General features: G+C 42.5%; 1 long non-coding RNA gene across 1 annotated transcript; it reads left to right on the top strand.

Annotated features, from left to right (window-relative positions):
* The first annotated feature begins 389 nt into the window (after window positions 1-389).
* Window positions 390-5,831, top strand: LOC308188252. The gene is made up of 3 exons (XR_013945292.1): window positions 390-577; window positions 3,283-3,538; window positions 3,745-5,831. It is a non-coding gene; the product is annotated as an uncharacterized lncRNA (long non-coding RNA).
* The last annotated feature ends 586 nt before the right edge of the window (window positions 5,832-6,417 follow it).

The raw sequence follows: 6,417 nt of genomic DNA, 5'->3' as shown, positions 1-6,417 counted from the left end.
GCCACCATCACATCCTGACGCCTTTGGTTCGTGTTACCACCACCTACCTACCGGGTTTAGTCAACCTCCAGCCTACGTACGGACTGAGTCTCTGGACGGGTAATGAAATGCTGAACTTGCTCCATATTTTTGTCCCAGCAAATTGTGTCATGCTTACATAACTACTCTGTGGGCCTGATTAAACCTGCTCATGTGAATTGTTCCAGCAGCAATCGCTGAACTTTAGAACAGGCTGTATAGCAAGGACAGAAACATATAAATAATAATAATAATAATAATTTCCTCTCTTCCCTGAAGGCTTCACAGCTTCACACTGATGCAGGTTGCTAGCTGGCAGGACAAGCTACAAACCCACATGCAGTCTTGAACACGCCAGTGTTTTGATTACTCTCAGTATGACTGTGGCCCCAGGAGTCAAAGCATACTGATATGAGCAGCTATAAAAAGGAGCTCTGAAGCTTGCTGCCTACCACCACAGCTGCCTGGAGAATCAACATTACCCGTGGAAAACTCTGCAGAGGGGTTTTTGCACTCAGCTGCCATCCTCCAGCTGAGTCAGACGAGAAGGCTCAAGGCTGTAAGTGACAGTGCTGGGAACAGCAGGGAAGAGAAATGATGTGGCAGTGCCCTCGATGTGAAAAACACTGCAAAAGTAGATGTCAGAGGTGATATGAAAACAATACTTGAACATTAGGAAGCGTTCCTAAGACAGAGACAGGAATGTCCTTGCGAAAAGTGAGCAACTCTCACAGAACAGTGACCCTATGGAGTGGAATTGAATGAAACAAATGAGAAGTTCCTACTGGCTAATTGCTTGATGAATCTTAGGTCAGGCTGCAACTTCAGAAAATGTGTTTGTGATTCGAACTGACAAAGTATTTTCTAAATGGCTTTGTTTTTTTTTCTTTTTTTCCTTATCTACTTGAATGGTCATAGGCAGTGTGCTGAAAGCAATTTAGATTCATGCTGGTGTTGTTTAATTTCCTCTGGCTGTGTGAGTGCCGTACTTCTAACTGAACCTTGAAATTCCTCAGGGAACAGTAACTCCCTCTTCCTTCTCCCCACCCTCCCCCCCTTTTTGTCCCCATCCCTATTGAGCTTGTGAAGATACCTAGCTGACTAGGGATAGGCTTTCGGGCTTATATCTGAATGTCATCTCACTGCATACCATAATTTTACATTCCTACCTGGCTCTGACAAGTGAAAGCAAGCCTTCTGCTGGCCTTCTGCTGCGCTGGGACTCGTGCAAGGACTCTCGTTACAATTGTCTCAAGCACTATCCTGTTCCACCATCAGCAGGCAGAGTTATCATTACAGGCATTTAAATACGATCATTTCTTGTAAATGCATAGTGTAAGCTGTGAAGGACATTGTCTATTTTATTTAATTATCTCTTTGCTGTTAAGGGTTTCTCAAAAATCATTAGGATCATTAAAAAAAATCATTATCAACAATCATCAAAAATCATTAGGGAAAAAAAAAAGAAAATGTTGACATAATTTGGTGTAAAAAGGAAAAGGATTAGGAAAAGGATTATAGCTGCCCATGCAATGGGAGATATCCATTCCTTACATGGAATAAGGCAGGAGTTTTCTGGGAACAGAGATAGTCCTAAGTTTCTGTAATTAAATACCATTTCAAAATGCAAATGTGCCAGGACACTGAGTCTAGGTCGGATCAGCAAATTCCCTTTCTGTAAGTTCCCAGATTTGGAGTGCTGAACTCCATGCTGTGCTCCCAAGGACACTGCTGTCCACTGCAGCCTTTTGCATGCGTATTCCCCATGCGCTTTTCAGACTCATGGGCTCAAAGAAAACTTAGAAGTTTTGTGAAAAAACAAGCTTGGGTTTGACAGCAGGAGTGGCTGAAGGTCCTTTCGACTGCAGGGTACAGCAATAACCGTCTGTGCAGATAAGCCTCAGTATTTGCATGTAATCAAGGTATCGGCTGAAATAGCTCATGTTATTTTTAAATTCCTTTGGAAGGTAAGAAACTTTGATTGCAACAGCCAAGATCAAATAATGACTTCTCTCTGGCATACTTTGCAGGTCACAGATTAAATCAAATGGCTAATACTGGAGGAAATACTCAATTCTCACTTGGTGTTAATTTGCAGATAAATGTCCCCTCAAGTTAACAGGAATAATTTCACTGATACATTGTCAACATTCAAATGATTTAATTTAAATTTCATTTTCATATTTTGAATATTTCTGATAGTGGTCTTTCCCATCACAAAGCAATCAAACTGAGAAGGGATGCATAGCATTGAAAACTATCAGCAACTTTTTGGTATTTCCATGGTTTGCTGCGTAAGTAGTTATAAAAATGATACGTTCTCATCCAGATGTTTGTTTTTTTTCTCCATTGAAAGTCTAGCTCAATGTCCACAATAAAAAAGATGTTTCTTCAACTGAGAAATTTTATTTTAGCTACGTGTGAACTTCGGAAAAGTATGCAACTTATTTTGCTGTTATTATCCAGTAAGCCATAGCAATCGTTGTGTGGACAATGCTGCACATTTCTACTGTGTCTGCAATAAGTATCTTGTTTTGCTGTATTTTCATATTTCTCAGCAACATTTTTTCAATAATTTTATTCTCATAAACTATGATAGCGTTATCTTTATAATCATTTCCTTCTACATGACATCTCATTACCAGCAGCCTCATGAGCAACTGAGAAGCACCTGGACACAGTCAAGTGGGCCTTAGGATAGTTATCTTTCCTGATCTATGATTATTTTTTTATTTACAAAAATGCAAGGATCTTCTTATTAGATGTTGATGGAAAATTGACCATCACTGTCATAGCTGTAATCCATATGCAGTTGTAAATCAACCCACCAAAATACTTAAATAATACTTAGAGTCAATGTTAGACCATTATAATTTTGTCTGCTGTGGACCTCCCTAATAGGGGCTGGTAGACCCCTGATGCTCTGCCCCACTCAGTCACTAGTTATCCAATAATATCTACGTGTGGTAAAACCATTTTACATGTCAAAGAATAAGTCTATAAGTAATTCCAGCTGTGATCCTCTTAGCTAATGCTGTTCTGGAAATATCCCTCATACAATAGCTTTTTGCATTTCAGTGGCAGCATAGATGTCCTGCACAAAATTTGCTGAGAAATGCAGACTTCTGAGTATCTAATGGCTTTTCATATGTGTGTAAATGAAGCAACTTTCAGCAAAGAAAGGTCGGATTCAACCCCACAGAAGTTACAGGGGTGGGGAGGAGGGGGCTGAGTATTCATCATACCTCTCTTGATTATTTTCAGCTTTTTGTTGCAGTTTGACCCAGTCCCAGGGGTTCAAACAGCCACAGCAGTGCATGACCAGAAGGTGTGCAAGCCTCTCAAGGAAAGATGTCTGTCCTCCAGCACGAAAAACTCTCTTTCGGGCCTTCACCTAAGCTCAGAAGGTGATTTCTCTCTCTGGCTCCAGTGCCCAGCTCTGAAGACCACCAATCATTGCTGCAGCAGCTCGGAGCCCCCCAGGCTATATGCTAAAGCAAGCCAGCTCCTAAATGTGAAGGTACAGACACAATTTTACTTTGTATTTGAGTACTGAGGGAAAGAAGAACATAGGAGCTGCAAGTAGAGACAAAGCAAGTTCAGTCTGCCAACCAGTAGAGAAGTGGCTGGTGCATTGGCTATTGCTCTGCAGAACACTGCAGAGTTGGGTTTTTGTTTGTTTCTTTCGTTCATTTATTATTACTATTTTTTTCCTGCACATCACAGGACCAAATGTAGCTAACAGCAAGTTTGCAGGTCACACACCTATATGCAAGCTGAGAATTGAGCTGTCAGATACCAGGAAGATGAACAACATCCTGAGAACTGCCTCAGACCAACTGAATGCTTCAGAAAAGAAAAAAAAAAAGAGTTTCCACAAAGAAGGTGGTTGGGAGTCTTCTTCTAAGGAGAATTCAGCCTCTCAAAGTGCACTATCAGTATTCCTCAGGGTGCCTGGGGCTTCCTCTGTATGGAAAAACACTGGTAGCTCTTCAGGTTGCAGTGGCTGCCTTTTAGAGTACCGATGTGTGGTTACTGCAAGTGGCGATTAGGAATTTTCTATTATGAAACGAATACCAGATTAGCAAGGTGTTGTATCTCCCGCAGCAGTGACAGCGTGTCTCTGGCTGTACCATCCATATTCCCACCGGCGAAATCTGTCACTGATCCTTGCAGTCAAGCTTTTGTGGTGATAATAAACAACACTTACAAATCTCACAGCTGCTGTAAAGAGTCCTCATCAAGAGGACACTTGTAACGAGGCAAGAGACGGCTCTGATGTGCCGTTTTCTAGGAAGAAATAACAATTAGGTAACACTTACATAAGCAGCAATGGCTGTTTTTAGCTTTCCAATGGTCTATTTTTCCTTTCGAGCACCCTTCAGCATCTTTTGTAAGTACTTCTTCCCGTGTGTAATTGGCTTTGGCGACTCGTGCTTTGCTGACTCGCAGAGCTACCTTTGGATGCTCTGGTCCAGAGTGCATCCAGCATTTCTTGCTGGATGCCTTTGAAAACCAGGAGTAACATCAAATAACGTTTGAGAAATTTGCAGCAGATGATTGCAAAGAGCAAAACTGCGAGTGCTGAAATGTTGTTAAGGTGCATGTCTTGCTGTTTATATTTGTGCACTTACCTTTAATTAAACTAAAAGCCTGTGTTGGCCAAAGGTGTCTGGGGTCCCCTCCCTGAACACGCACACTTCGAGGCAGTAATTGAGCTAATGGCCTGTACTATTAAAGACAGGCAAAAATAGTTTAGAAGCAGAGAGGCAAAGTCCCTCTGTGATGAGCGTGAGAACTGACGAGGCAGGACACCACAGGAAACAATCATATGGGGGTTTTGCGTCTCTGAGGGGGATTGCTGGGTTGCCACCCTCCACCCAGGCCTCTCACCACATCGTGTAAGTGACAGCAGACTCTGGGTTTATTTCTGTGAGCAGTAAGCTTGGGCGGCAGTCGAATGATGGTGACAGGGCTCTAAGCCCCTGGTGCTCCTGTGCTCTGAGAACCCCATAAGAGCATCTTCAACCTCAGCTGAGCCAGGAAGCCTTGTGCATCTTAGGAAGGTTGGAGGTAATGGCACAGAGAGTGTTGCAGCAATGCAGCTGGGTTTGGTCAGGCAAAAATTTTTTTTTTGTTTTTCAGCCAAAAATCCTGTGCATGCAAAAGAATTTCCCAGAGGTATTGCCTCTGCTCTCCTTAGCTCTTCCCCCCTACTCCCCACAGGACTCACAGACCACTGTGGGGTCAAAGAAAAGTTTTGAACACCTAGAAATGAAGCAGAGCCTGTGGGTAGTGGGAAGGATGAGGATGCTCTTTGCAAAGAACCTTCTGAGCAGAAATCAAGAAGTTTTTTCTCTGTATTATTGCTCTGCACTTGTGCAATTCTCCTTTCCTGGTGCTGTAGGAAAACCCAGCCCATCCACAACGGGGTTGGTACCACACTGGAGAACAGGAGGGATGGAAAAAAAACCTTCCCCTCCCCTCCCCAGAATGTTATACTCACGTGGGCATCGAATTGTCACCACATTTGAGGTTTGCAGCCAGAATGCAGTATGTGTGCTTATTTGGGTAGCTGATCAAAATAGCACATTGAAAATGTTTTTTGAATGTCTGCAAGTGTTTTTTGTTTCCTTTTTTTTTCTTTTTGATCAAATAAAAGTGAAGCTTCAATATGGAAAGACTACTGTATTACTGAAAGTTTTGTTTGTGTTAGGGGTTCTCCCAGGAATTAATGAGCAGCTGCATGTTGGAAAGACATCCCTACACATGTGGCTCTTGGGAGGGCTCAGAAATCGTTTTTGAAAAATAAATGGAAAAATTGACCCATGGAGCAAGTTCTCTATGCTTCTTGGAAATATATGATTCACATTCCAGCCTCATTTTGTAGCCCTTGGACAGGACAGAAATACAAGGGGAAAAGGTGGGAAAGTAGAAAGGGCAAGAGGGAAGCCAGCAATGGGAAATGCATGCATCACAGGATGAGCGTAGGGTAAGTGGAGTTTCCATTTGGGCAGTCAGGGGAAAACATGTCTTTCTGTGTGTATTAAAAACATGCTTTCCAACTTCATATTTTTACTAGGTGTTTGGCGAAGGAGTCCGGATGAGATTACAATACAGATGTGCGTTATGAAAACCAGATATAGAAAACATGACTTCCTAAAAGTATGTGATGATTCAGTGGGGGCCAGGCTCAACATTTTTGACCTCCTGGGGGAATTTCATTCATGATGGCCCAGAGACCAATAACACTGCAAGTCACTCCTCAAATCTTAGTCATGGACCGAGCGGTGTGAGCTTTGAGGTCAGTCAGTCAACACGGGTACCTCTTCGTGTTGGTGTATTAATAAAGGCCATAGGGGGAACGAGAAAATGGATGACAGCATGATCATTGCATAC

The sequence above is a fragment of the Anser brachyrhynchus genome (assembly GCF_964034855.1).
Source record: "Anser brachyrhynchus genome assembly, chromosome: 1".
Lineage (NCBI taxonomy): Eukaryota > Metazoa > Chordata > Aves > Anseriformes > Anatidae > Anser > Anser brachyrhynchus.
This window is presented reverse-complemented; position numbering and strand designations above follow the sequence as displayed.